Source organism: Sciurus carolinensis, chromosome 3 (genome assembly GCF_902686445.1).
Source record: "Sciurus carolinensis chromosome 3, mSciCar1.2, whole genome shotgun sequence".
In the NCBI taxonomy this organism is placed as follows: domain Eukaryota; kingdom Metazoa; phylum Chordata; class Mammalia; order Rodentia; family Sciuridae; genus Sciurus; species Sciurus carolinensis.
Window position 1 is genome coordinate 180,360,210 of NC_062215.1, and position 15,222 is coordinate 180,375,431.

Below are 15,222 nucleotides of genomic sequence, written 5' to 3' on the forward strand. Positions count from 1 at the left end.
TCTCCCATGTGACCGGTTACATGGACCAGCTTTTTGCGATACTAAGTGCAAACCAAGGCAGTGTCATTCCAGACCACGCCTAACATTAGCACTTGGAAGGGGCTGGAGTGAGCGCGTGAGTTCAGGGTGAGTAACTTGCCCAATGCAGTGCTGGGCACCAGGCAGGGCTGTCCTCCAAGCACTGCTCCATCTGGGATAGGTAAGACTGCATCTCATTGGACACCGGATGAATATGTCTCCTTGTGCAGAGGTTATTTGCTGCCACCCACTGGGGACAGACAAGCTTCAGGGTGCTGGGGTAAGGGCTACCTGGCAAGGAGGAACCCACAGGCCAGATGGGCAAGCACACTTGGGTAGAGGGTGGGCATACCAAGTGATCTGCATTGCACACCCCTGAGAACAAGATGGAGGAAGGAAACGTGGCCAGGGTCCCTCCAAGACTCTCCAGATCCTCTCTAAGTTTTCTTCCACGACATCTTAACACCAACACATTTAGCCAGACAAAGACCTGCAGAGCCACACATAGTGCCGAGTGACAAACTCTCGTGGCAGCTCCCCTGTTGCTTCTCCTGTTTTCACTCACTTTCCATGAAACCCCCTGAGGTGGACACCGGTAACTTCATTTTCCAGAAGGGGAAAATGAGCCCCCGGCAGGTGAGCTGTCCTGAAACCTCAGCTGGCAAGTAGAGCTGCAGAGAGGTGTCCCAGAGGTGTTGCACCTGCTCAGGGAAGATGGTGTCATAACCAGACCGCCACAGACCTGGGTGGAGAGTATGGAACTAGAAGCACGAGAAGCCCTGCGCCCAGGCTGACTACACCCGGGAGGTTCCACACCGCACCTAGTGTGGGAGGCAGTAGAAATGGGGGCGATTCTTCAAGTCTGTTTATGCCCCCCAGCCTTCTGGGCACCACCACCACCAGGGGCCTGTGGGCACCCACAAGCTCTGCCTTCTGAGGACAGTGCTGTGTCTGACAGGTTCTGAATAAACCCGGGGTGCTAAGTTCTCCCTGCTTGAGCAACCCCCAGCTGCCAGCATGGTGACCACAGGGAAAGCTCACATCTTCCTGGCCAGTGTCTGCCAGGATGGAGTTTTATAGCTACTAACAGGGGTAGTTCTTCATCCACCATCATTTTGCCATGTGTAGCTCTAAGGCAATGGGATTTAATATTTCCATGGCAGGAATTTCATGTGCACTCGCTATCTTTTAAAAAATCTAGGTCTAATTTTTTTCTGATACCATTAAAAATTATTATTCCATCCTCTTATGGACCTTTTGGGCAGTCTTGAGCTAATATAAAAAGAGAAGCACTCTTTATAATGTTATTCCAAACATTAAAAAATAAGAGGTAGAAGAATTGCCCTGAGTACTAAGAGTTAGCATAGCTGAGATTTAGCAAAGTAAAACATGGGAGAATAATAATATGTGAGTGTATTAATATTGCAGCAGTAAGGGCATGTGTGTGAACCAAGGCGAGAGTACCTGATTCAGATCGGCTAATCTCATCTCAAAAGACAGACTCCTAGCAGCAACAACAGGACTGCTGAGTCAGGGAGATGCGATTGCCAGCAGAATTTATATGTGTGTGTGTGTGTGTATGTGAGATTGTTTTACACTAAACATCATCTAGTTGTATGTGTGTGTATTTCCACGATTTGATTAAGAATGATTGCAAATTTTCTGGAAGATGGCCTTTCTGAACTTTATTAAAATTAACTATTGATTAAGTACTTATTCAAGATCAAGGACATAGTGGTTTTATTCCAGTGGTGAAGCAAGCAATAAACCTGTAGGTAGTAAGTGAATAAGACATGAACAACCTGTTCAATGAAATAATATCAGAAAATTACCCAAACCTGAAAATTGAAATGGAAAATCAAATACAAGAGGCTTACAGAAGATTAGGTGCACAAAATTACAACAGATCCACACCAAGACACATTATAATGAAAATACCTCACATACAAAATAAAGATAGGATTTTAAAGGCTGCAAGAAAAAAGTGTCAGATTACATATAAGGGGAAACCAATACAGATATCAGCAGATTTCTCAGCCCAGACTCTACAAGCAAGAAGGGCCTGGAACAATATATTTCAAGCTCTGAAAGAACACGGATGCCAACCAAGAATCCTATACCCGCAAAACTAACCTTCAGATTTGACAATGAAATAAAATCTTTCCACAATAAACAAAAGTTAAAAGAATTTACAAATAGAAAACCTGCCCTACAGAACATTCTCAGCAAAATATTTTGTGAGGAGGAAGTGAAAAGTAACAATAAAAGTCAGCAAAGGGAGCAACTACCCTAAAGGAAAAGCCAATCAAAGGAGAAACCAAGTCAAGTTAAAAACCAAAAATAAGCCAAAATGACCAGGAATACAAATCATATCACCGTAATAACCCTGAATGTCAATGGCCTAAACCCAATAACCAAAAGACATAGACTGGCAGATTGGATTAAAAAGAAGGACCCAACAATATGCTGCCTTCAAGAGACTCATCTCATAGAAAAAGACATCCACAGACTAAAGGTGAAAGAATGGGGAAAAACATACCATGCACGTGGACCCAGTAAAAAAGCAAGGGTCTCCATCCTCATATCAGATTAAGTGGACTTCAAACCTAAGTTAGTCAGAAGGGATAAAGAAGGACATTTCATACTACTTAAGGGAAGCATAAAACAGCAAGATATAACAATCTTAAATATTTATGCCCCAAACAATGGAGCATCTATGTATATCAAACAAACCCTTCCAATTTTAAGAATCAAATAGACCAAAACACATTAATAGTGGGGGACTTTAACACACTGCTCTCACCACTGGTTAGATCCTCTAAACAAAAACTGAACAAAGAAACTATAGAACTAAATAATACAATCAATGATATAGACTTAATGGATATTTACAGAGTATTTCATCCATCATCAAGTGAATATACTTTCTTCTCAGCAGCTCATGGATCCTTCTCCAAAATAGACCATATGCTATGCCACAAAGAAGCCATTAGTAAATACAAAAAAATAGAGATCCTACCCTGTATCCTATAAGACCATAATGGAATGCAATTAGATATCAATGATAAAATAACAAACAATAACTACTACTACACCTGGAGATGAAATAATATGCTATTGAATGATGCAATGATAACAGAAGACATCAGGGAAGAAATAAAAAAATTCTTAGAGGTAAATGAGAACAATGACACAACATATCAAAATCTCTGAGACACTCTGAAAACAGTACTAAGAGGAAAGTTCATTGCATTGAGCTCATACATTAAAAAAATAAAAAATCAACAACTAAATGATCTAACATTACATCTCAAAGCCCTAGAAAAAGAACAGATCAACACCAAAAATAGTAGAAGACAGGAAATAATTAAAATCAGAGCTGAAATCAATGAAATTGAAACAAGAGAAACAATTCAAAAAATTGACAAAACAAAAAGTTGTCTTTGAAAAAGTAAACAAAATTGATAAACCCCTAGCCACACTAACAAAGAGAAGGAGAGAGAAAACTCAAATTACTAGAATTCGTGATGAAAAAGGAAAGATCACGACAGACACCGTTGAAATACATAACATAATTAGAAGCTACTTTGAAAATCTATACTCTGACAAAATAGAAAATACTGAAGACATTGACAAATTTTTAGAGACATGATCCTCCCAAACTGAATCAGGAAGAGGTACACAATCTAAACAGATCAATTTCAAGCACCAAAATAGAAGAAGCCATCAAAAGCCTATGAATCAAGAAAAGCCCAGGACCAGATGGATTCTCAGCCAAATTCTATAGGACCTTTAAAGAAGAACTGGTACCAATACTCCTCAAAGTATTCCAGGAAATAGAAAAGGAGGGAACCCTTCCAAATTCATTCTGTGAGGCTAGTATCACTCTGATACCAAAACCAGACAAAGACACATCAAGGAAAGAAAACTTTAGAACAATATCCCTGATGAACATAGATGCAAAGATCCTTAACAAAACACTGGCAAAAGAGGTGAAAGACCTCTACAATGAAAACTACAGAACATTAAAAAAAGAAATTAAAGAAAACCTTTGAAGACGGAAAGATCTCCCATATTCTTGGATAGGCAGAATTAACATTGTCAAAATGTCCATTCTACCAAAGGCACTATACAGATTCAGTGCAATTCCAATTAAAATCCCAATGACATTCCTCATAGAAATAGAGAAAGCAATCATGAACTTCATCTGGAAGAATAAGAGACCTCGAATAGCCAAAACAATCCTGAGTAGAAAAAGTGAAACAGGAGGTATCACAAATACCAGACATTAAACTATACTGCAGAGCAATAGTAACAAAAACAGCATGGTATTGGCACCAAAATAGACAGACAAACCAATGGTACAGAATAGAAGACACAGAGACAAAACCACATGAATACAGTCACCTCATACTAGACAAAGGAGCCAAAAATATACAATGGAGAAAAGATAGCTTGTTCAACAAATGGTACTGGCAAAACTGGAAATCCATATGCAGTAAAATGAAATTAAACCTCTATCTCTCACCCTGCAGAAAACTCAAAATGGATCAAAGACATAGGAATTAGACCAGAAACCCTGCACCTAATAGAAGACAAAGTAGGCCCGAATCTTCATCATGTTGGCTTAGGATTAGACTTCCTCAACAAGACTCCCAAAGCACAAGAAATCAAAGCAAGAATCAATAAATGGGATGGACTCAAACTAAAAAGCTTTTTCTCAGCAAAGGATATAATCAATAATGTGAAGAGAGAGCCTACAGAATGGGAGAAAATCTTCCACACGCACTTCAGATAGAGCTCTTATCTCCAAAATTTATAAAGAACTTACAAATCTTTACACCAAAAATACAAAGAACCCAATCAATAAATGGGCCAAGGAACTGGACAAACACTTTACAGAAGATGACACACAGGCAATTAATAAATATATGAAAAAGTGTTCAACATCTCTAGTAATTAGAGAAATGCAAATTAAAACAACTCTAAGATTTCATCTTACTCCAATTGGAAGGGCTATTATCAAGAACACAAACAATAATTGATGTTGGCATGGATGTGGGGAAAAAGGCACACGTTTACATTGCTGGTTGAGTTGCAAATTGGTGCAGCCACTCTGGAAAGCAGTATGGAGAATCCTCAGAAAACTTGGAATGGACCCACCATTTGACCCAGCTATCCCACTCCTCAGTTTATAACCCAAAGGACTTAAAATCAACAAAATACAGTAACACAGCCACATCAATGTTTATAGCAACTCAGTTCACAATAGCTAGATTGTGGAACCAACCTAGATGCCTTTCAACAGATGAATGGATAAAGAAACTCTGGTATATATACACAATGGAATACTATTCAGCCATAAAGAATAATAATACTATGGCATTTGCAAATAAATGGATGGAATTGGAGAATATCATGCTAAGTGAAATAAGCCAAGCCCAAAAAACCAAAGGTTGCATGTTTTCCCTGATAAGTGGAGAATGATATATAATGGGGGTGGGTGTGGAGTGAGAGAAGAATGGGGGGACTTTGGATTATGTAAAGGGAAATGAGAGGGAGGGGGTGTGAAAAATGGTGGAGTGAGACAGACATCATTATCCGATGTACATGTATGATTGCACAAATGGTATGAATCTACATCGTGTACAACCATAGAAATGAAATGATGTACCCCATTTGTGTACAATGAATCAAAATGCAGTCTGTGAAAAATTAAGAGAGAAATTTTTAAAAATAAATAAATAAATAAATAAATTGAATACCAAAAAAATCACTTTCCTTCAATAATTGCATCCATAAAACAGGTTCATCATTTTTGGAAGAATTGATTTGACCTTAAAGTAAAGTATATTAGTTTCAAATCTACATCAAAGTTACATCTCTTTCAACTCTTTTGTTGATTCAGGATGATTAATATCAAATTCAAAAAGTTATGGCAGGGGCTGGGGAGATAGCTCAGTCGATACAGTGCTTGCCTTGCAAGCACAAGGCCCTGGGTTTGATCCCCAATACCAAAAAAAAAAAACAAAAAAGTTATGGCATAGGCTGCTGTTGTGGCTCAGTGGTAGAGTACTTGCCTAGCACGTATGAGGTACTGGGTTCATTCCTCAGCAGTACATAAAAATAAATAAAATAAAGCCATAAATTACAATAATAGTTTAAAAGTTATGGCATAAATTGCAAAGGAATTCTATGAATTTATCACTGTCAAAAAAGTTCTGAAAATTTTTTTCTTTTAGTTTTTGCAACTAATTACATAACCCTATTAAGTTTAACTAAACTCTTAAATATAGATTCCTATGTTAAAATCATTATTATTGATGGACACAGTGATGTACACCTGTAATCCCACCAACTTGAGAGGCTGATGCAGGAGGACTGCAAGTTTGAGTTCAGCATCAGTAACCTACCAAGGCCCTAAGCAACTTAGTGAGATCCTGTCTCAAAATAAAAAATAAAAAGTGGGGGGTGTGGCTCAGGGGTTAAATGCCCCTGAGTTCAATCTCTGATACAAGAACAAAATCATTATTATTGATTTATAATTTGAAAAGTTTCCATTTCCATATAAACCCTGTACATATTTAGATGGATCACATACAAACTTCCTGGAGCTTTAAATTTAACTCATTCATATGTAATGTAACATCAGAGAGAAAACATAAATCACACTGCCAATTTTTTACTTAATTATTGAATATTTAGCAAGCATTCTTTTTGCTTCAAGAAAATCTTGAACTGAAGTTAACAAAATAAATCTTTGTAAAACTCTTTTGTAGTTGAATCAATAAGAATTGGCATAGAACAAAGATCATGAAAATTCATTTTCATAAATTGATTATTTACAGCATTTGCATTTGTATTCTAATGATGTAATGACTATATCCGTGACTTTATAGACTGCTTCAGAAAACAGCACAAATATTTTCAGCATGTATCATATAGTAAAAGAAGCACTGCAGATTCATCAGTCTCTTCTTCCAAAATGTCAGAAAATATGGGATTTTGATCCCACATGTCCACAGTGCTTTTTCATATTTAATTTTGTATCTAACAGAAATTCTTCTTTGATAGTTGTAGAAAATATTAAAACATCCACACCATAAGTTCATTTTTTTCAGGCCAATTTAATCGACCTTTTTTTTTTTTTTTTTTGCGGTGCTGGGGATTTGAACCCAAGCACTCTACCAACTGAGCTATATCCCCAGCCCTTAATTGGCATTTCTTTGTGCATTTGAAAGCCCTTTGAAACAAAATGTATCCAAAGCATCATTTGGATTCTTTCTTAACTCAATGGATTCATTTAAAACTAAGAAGTACTTATAATTTTTTAAAAATTGAATCAATTGATCTTTGGTATTGCTGAAAAGTTTTTGTCTTATATAAGCAACTGTTGTTGGCAAACTGAAGGTTTTCCCTGAGAAACATCTTTTATTCTTTCCCTTGTAAATAACAAATTTCTACTATTGATATAATATCTTTTATAATCTTTTCATCTGAAAATCACTTTCTTTTTTGCACAAGGATCCATGCTATTTAATTGTTGGTCAAAGTTACAGTCAGATCCTGTGAAACAAAGAATTTTTTGTTGTACTTCAGTTTTGAACTCAGATGACTAATTTTGCCATTTCTATTTGGATTGTTGAGAAGAAACTTCTTATGGATTCACTGTTATTTATTGCTCTTTGACAAACCAACACCAAACTTAGCAGCTTAAAACAACAGTATTCACTAACTCAAGAGATTTCTGTGGGCCAGGAATCTGGGGGTGATATAGCTGAGTGGGTCTGGCTCAGGGGCTCTCCTTAAACTGTCAACCAGGTAAAGCCATCAGGAGGCCCACCTGGATCTGAAAAATCTTTTCCAAGCTCATTCATATGGGCATTTCCTGGCCTCACTTCCTATTGACAGCTGTCCAGAGGCCTCAGTTACTCGGCACATGGACCTCTCCAGGGGCTGCTCAGGACCTAGCAGCTTGGTCCATCCAGAGGAGAGATCTGGAAGAGACAGACAAGCTGGTGCCATGACCCACACAGCATCAACAAAGGATCTCAAGAGGAGGTGACTAGAGATGGGGGGAAAACACAGACAAAAAATACAGAGACATTTTTCAAGTAAAGCTGGGGCGAGGTGGGACACTACACTCTGATGAAGGAACAGTGACCCAGAAGTAGCTCCACAAGTTTATTATATAGGGTCTCATAATTAGGAAGTTAAGCTCTAGGGGCATTGTAAATTGTTCAAGGCTTATGAACTATCAAGAGGCTTCTTTGTACACTAAAAATGTACAGAGATATAAACATTTTTGCAGCTATCCTGCTGCACTCAGGAAACACATTGTACTGGAACATCTGGTAACTGTTGGTGTCATAGCCGAGAGTCAACCCTGATAAGATCCTCACCTTTGGCAAGGAATGTTTCCCAGCTTGGCTTTTGCTAACACCACAGGATCAGCCAATGACCAGGGGCTCATCCACTCTCTACATCTCCCCCTTATTAATTTTTTTAACTGCAACTGATGCATGTCTACTTGGAAGTATGGAAACTTGAATTGGATGAGCTTGCAGCTGACTGTGAGAAAATGCAGAATTAAAAGTAAGGAGATAAGCCCTGTGAGATACCATGCAGTATGTTTGAGCATATCCCAAGGATTGAAACCATTTAGGTCACTTAACAGCATTTCTGCAAATCTGGCGGGAGATAACATAAGAATCTTGCTTTTTTGCATAGCTTGGATGTAACAGTATAATTGTAAAAGATCTGAACTAACATTCTTATGATTCCAAATACCCAATAGATGCATCTTTTATCTTTTTCCAACCCCACTGGGATCTATTATATAAAATAGGTATTACACAAATAAATAGATAAGCAACATGGCATTGTAATTGTTGTCTGACCTTAGGACTCTGTATCTGATCACCTAAACTCTGGTACTGAACTTAGCTTCAAGTTTGTTATCAATAGTCTCGTTCTCAGAGAGCTCTTGAAGTATTTTGTTCCAAACTGTTGGTGATGGGGAGTGCTATCTACCCATTTCCCTCCTTTTATTTTTAATTTTTTTTAATTTATTATTTTTATAATCAGCTACCTGTCCTTTGTCCTGGTCTCATTTTCCCCTCTGAGTAAGGGAGCCCTTACTCCTATAAGAGGAAATGGGTGATGACCACTTTGGATGCTTCAGGGTGAGAGGGGGCAACATGAGCAAGCAGTTTGGGTTTCCCTTTTAGTAATGTTCCAGGTTGGTTGAGGGGTCCGTGGTAAAAATCTGGTTTGGAAATAACAGGTTGTAAAGTCAACTTGGAGGTGAGTGTGCCTAAGAGAGAAACAAGAAGACATGAGAACTGGAATGAGACTAATATAAAATAAATGTTGCACCATCATGAATATCATGCTGGTGATAGGAACCACTAATTTTCATCAGAAGGTACAAGAACTAAGAAGCTGTTCCCGTGACAAGGCTGGTGATGACATGGCCTCTATTTGGGAATGTAAATTCTTAAGAATATTAGTTACATTGCCAGAGTTATCATGAATGTAAACACAATATGTAGTTTTTATAATGTCACAGATGCTGCCATAAGATGTAGTTAAGATTTAATGTTATCTGACTTTTGTAAAATACTTATTTCTTGGTATAACTTCTGTGTTTAGTAGAGATCCCTTTATTTCTATCACTTAGGGCTAGGTAATCATAGCAAACACAGATTAAGTCTGCCTATATAGGAGGTTAGGAAGATCTATAGGCCTTAAATTGACTAAAACATGTTTTTGGCTCTGATAATCTTTTTTGATAGTTATGAGTCTCTTCTGTCTAAGAATCCTTTTTTTATAGCCTCCAGCTTTATTTACTCTTGGTGGGGCTGACACAAGCCTACCTCTTAAGTTACATTAAGAGAACTATTGTCAGAGCTGGGGATGTGATAGAGCACAGTGATAGAGCACTTGCCTAGCACATGTGAGACACTGGGTTTGATTCTCAGCACCACATATAAATAATAATAAAAAAAGATCCATCAACATTTTTAAAAATATTTTTAAAAAGAACTATTGTTTTTTCCTTTTAAATGCCCAGGTATGACTGTAATGTTGTTGTGACTAGTTTTGCTAGGTGTTTAAGACCACACTGGTCAATCGACCTGGTTCCTATCTGTTGTGAAGAATCAGTTGAGTATTCCCAGGGGCTCATTCTTGGGAACTTGTGAGCAGTCTCTTAGCTCCTCCAGTGCCACCTGCCAGGACAGGTCTGGAACTTGCTGGTCATGTGGCTTCTCCAGAAAGCATCAGGAATATTTTCCTCTCCAACGACCCTCCTTTTAGCAGCATGTGCACAGGTCACTTTTCATTCTCCATTGATCCCCTGACTGGGAGGGAATGTGGCCCAGAGTTGCAAAGCCCTCAGAGACATCCCCTTGTTCCCAGTTCAAGAGGGTAATAGCCAAATGTTGGCTATTTTTTCTTGGTCCTTTTATCTTTAGTTTTGGTTTTAAACATCCAGCAAGCCAGTTTTACCAGTCTTAAAGTAGGAGTACTAGGGTTCTTACTTTAATTATAACTTTACAGTTATTCACCTTTACCATTTGATTGGAGTACTGGAAAGTCTTCCTACATCCTGCTTGTTGTATAGGTGACAGCCTATTATTTCAAATTAACTCAGGTTATTTTAGTAGAAGTTGTACTTTTCTGTAAGGCACTAGCAAAAAATAGTTATAAAGTTTATAAGAAAAATATAAAATGAAATTAATAAGAGTAAAAACATTTAGTTCACATAGTAGCTATGAACCAAGAAACGTAACTTGTAAAATTTTAAATCTTTACTTCAAACTTCAGTTTGAAGAACACCAGCTTGGTAAAATGCTCTTCTAAACCTTATATTTTAAAAGATTTGTACATTTGGAAGATATGGATACATATAGTATACAAAGAAACCAGTAACAGCCCCATAATTGCACTGGTGTTCTTATATTAATCAAGTTTAGCTTTAAGAAAAATTTAGAATCTGTAGTGTAGTGTAGTATTCTAAAATAACAATTGTTTAACCAGAATTGTACAAACCCTAATTTCTTTAAGACTAGTTTCTCTAAATAATAAAACTTAACAGACACAAGAAATTATCTTAATATATAAGAGTAGATTAATGTTTTAAGAAATTCTTGTTACTTCAACACTTAGAGGATTAAACTTTGGTTTATATCAGTACATTAATATTTGATCTTTAAAAAAAAGCCTTAAGTAATTTTAACTGATTGTGTTAATTATATATAATGAAGGTTACATAACCTTCATTCACACACAAGGTTTTTTTGTTGCTGTTTTTAATTTTTTGTTTTTTTTTTTTATATTGACGATTGAACTCAGGGGCACTTGACCACTGAGCCACATCCCCAGACCTATTTTGTATTTTATTTAGAGATAGGGTCTCACTGAGTTGCTTAGTGCCTTGCCATTGCTGAGATTAGCTTTGAATTCGAGATCCTCCTGTCTCAGCCTCCCAAGCCACTGGGATTACAGGTGTGCACCACCTTGCCCAACTACACACAAGTTTTTTGAGACTTGCCCTCCATAAACCTTCTGTAACTTACTTTATCACATAAAAGACTTTTATATCCAGAAACATTTGTTTTTCTTCTACTTTTCATATTAAAATATATTTTTATACCTAGAACTCTCTTATGGCTCCTTTTTAGCTGTCAATCCCTTTTTAAATTTACATTTTGAAACATCCTTATGAAATATTTGAATTTAGACAAATTACTCCATCTTAATAAGATGAAATACTTTGTGCACTAAAACTTTTTGTGCATTTTGTATATAAAATTATACCTGATAGAATTTTAATTCTTAGTAACCTTGTTTTTAGTGAAGACACAGAAACAAAGCAATCTCAAAACTTTTCTATTTACCAATGTATGAAAACACATTTAATGTTTAAATATATTACCTTATAGAATTTAAGAAGTCAAGAGTACTTGATTTTTAACTATAGCAGTTGATGTTTTATCACTCTAACATTGTAAATTAATCAAATTTTTTAAAAATTTAACAAACATTTATGAACATTGATCCCAATTATGTTAAATCTAATTTACTCATTTTTAATTGAAAAAAACAGGCTATCAGACAAGTATAGTTAAAAGTATTAGCCATCTTTTCCCTGCTGAAGGAAAATATTAGAAGCAATAGATATTACATTTTAGACATTTTATAGAAACCAACACTTTATAAATTGTATGACTACCTAGAAAAAACTTGTTAGTAAATTTAAAAACATCTTTACTCTCATTTGTTTAATTTACCTTGAACCTTTTTTTAGTCACATTAAATAAAAGATATTTGAATCTGTTTTTATTTAAATTTATGAGCGCTCATTTACCTATGTCAATTTTGATACCATGTACATGATATATGGTCACAAACACATATAGTAGACACAACAATACAGTACACAGGCATGCACACATACATAAAACAGGACAGGAAACAATGATCTTGTAGGTTTTTGTAGGTAGATCTCCACAGGTAGAAGGCAACCCTACAGATGTTTAAAGCCTCTATTAAATTTGACCAATTAGAAATCAAAATAGAGCCTATCAGACTTTTACATCATTACTTAAATATAGGGAGGCCTGCACAGTTCGAAATGCCAGGTGGAAAGTCCTACAGCCATGTTGGACACTGAAATCAAAGGTTCAGGTGGCCACTTATCCTCAGTGGTTATCAGATTTATTCCCAACATCACCATGTCTAAGTCCCCTTTAGGATTTTGTAAAAGGAGATATTTTGATATATTTGAGAGTCAATCCTTAAAAAATTGACCTCTGTACAAAGAGTGCAAAAACCTCGATAGTTAGATAAAATAAGACTGATCAGAAAAATATTAATTTAGGCATGCAGGATAAAATGTGAATTCACCATAAAACCATGAACTCAAAAATACAGAATTTTAAAAACAAGAGTTCTAAAAATAATGCGGCCATAATTACCCTACTACAGGAGCATGTAGAACTTTTTTACCAGATCAGAGTGTACCTGTTTTTCTCTATTTATATTTTGTTCTTTTTAGTCAAATAATGACAGTTGAATGAATTTTGACATGTTAGACATACATGGAGTATAACTTTCCATTCCTGTAGTTTTACATGATGTGGCATTACACTGGTTGTGTACTTATATATGAACATAGGAAAGTTATGTCCAATTTATTCCACTGTCTTTCCTGTTTCCATCCTTCCTCCCTTTCCTTTGTTCCCCTTTTTTCTAATCCAATAAACTATACCAGTTGCCTGTAATGTTAGTTAGAAAGGAAGGCTGATGTAAACCCAAAATATCTTGATCTTTGTTATGTCTAATCACACAATTAGATTACAATTAGTACTCTGTATAAAATATCAATTGTTGTCCATTTTGGGCATATTAGTATCTTCTGTTAATAATACATAAAGAGAATGGACACATGCCCACAAATCATAACAAGATCTAATCACTGGTTAAATCTGCAAGCGATTGACTTGTAAAATTAACAAGATCCAAACCAGCAGTTAGACACCATAAATCCTTCTGAATGTCTCTTGATTTTGTGGTCAAAATACTACTAACAAACCCTCCAGGAGTCATGAATTCATTACGAGGATGCACTGAATCAAACCTATGAGACCAGTCTAGGACATATGACTCAGACTGGAAAATATTATGTCTTGCAGGAACTAAGTTAGCACAATCTAGTCATTGAGGGAAAGTCCCCAGTTCTGAAATGGTAGAATTAAGCCAAGGAAACAGAGGGTACTTGACAGAGTCCTCATAACTGGAATTAGGAAACACTATTTTAGTAATAGTTTGTATATATTTTTTTAAATCACAAGGACTGGAAACTGTGGCAACATGAGTACCACCACAGGATATCTTATATTTCTGGGACACATGTAAGTGCCCAGTGTTTTGATGAATAGACACACAAACAGAGGAGTCTCAACACTATATCCAGAATAAGTATAATTAAAGTAATGAGGGAATAATATGAAGGTCAGATTGAATCAGTCCAGACATTTAAAGAATGTAAGAACCCTTACCTGGTTTCCTCAGGTAAGAATTTTCAAGGTAAAGAAGACTTGTATAGATGAGATCACTTCATTATTTCTCCCTGTGCTATAGTGTTTAGGGAGGAACTTGTAAGGAAAGCAGGGTGGCCCTGGCATGATTCTGTCCTTCAGGTCTCTTCTCTAGGGCAGCAGTCTATTTTCTGCCCACCTTCTCTCCCACCTAAGTGTGTGCTTCCACCCCATGGAAGATTCAACGAATATGGACAGGAGCCCCCTGAGGCCCTAGAAGTATCTTTTCAGTGTGAGCTAAAGGCTGACAAAGATTATCACTTTAAAGTGGATAATGATGAAAATGAGCACCAGTTATTGTTAAGAACAGTCAGTTTAGGGGCTGGTGCAAAGGATGAATTGCACAGTGTTGAAGCAGAGGCAATGAATTATGAATGCAGTCCAATTAAATAACACTGGCAACATTGAAAATGTCTGTACAGCCAATGATTTCCCTTGGAGGCTTTGAAATCACACTACCTGTGGTCTTAAGATTGAAGGGAGGGGCTGGGAATGTAGCTCAGTTGGTAGAGTGCTGGTCTTGCAAGCACAGGGCCATGGGTTCAATCCCCAGCACCAAAAAAAAAAAAAAAAAGGTTGAAGTGAGGTTCAGGGCCTGTGCATATTAATGGGAAGTACTCAGTAGTTGTGAAGGAAGATGCAGAGTCAGAAGATGAAGAGGAACTTAAGTGTAACTGGAAAGTGATCTGCTCCTAGAGGTGGTAGCAAGTTTCCCCAGAATAAAGTAAAACTAACTGCTGATGAAGAAGATGATGATGATGATGATGACTTTGATGATGAGGAAACTGAAGAAAAAGCTCTGAGAGTGAAGAAATCTATACTAGATACTCCAGTCAAAAATGCACAAAAATCAAACCAGAATGGAAAAGACTCAAAGCCATCAACACCAAGATCCTTCAAAAACAGGAAAAAACTGCCTAAAACACCTAAAGGACCTAGTTCTGTAGAAGACATTAAAGCAAAAATGCAAGCAAGTATAGAGGCAGGTGGTTCTCTTCCCAAAGTGGAAGCCAAACTCGTTAATTATGTGAAGAATTGCTTCCGGGGGACTGACCAGGAGGCCATTCAAGTTCTCTGGCAGTGCAGGAAGTCTCTTTAA

At 36.8% G+C, this 15,222-nt stretch overlaps 1 pseudogene; it reads left to right on the plus strand.

Annotated features, from left to right (window-relative positions):
• Nucleotides 1-14,295: 14,295 nt before the first annotated feature.
• LOC124980849 (nucleophosmin-like) lies at nucleotides 14,296-15,222 on the plus strand (annotated as a pseudogene).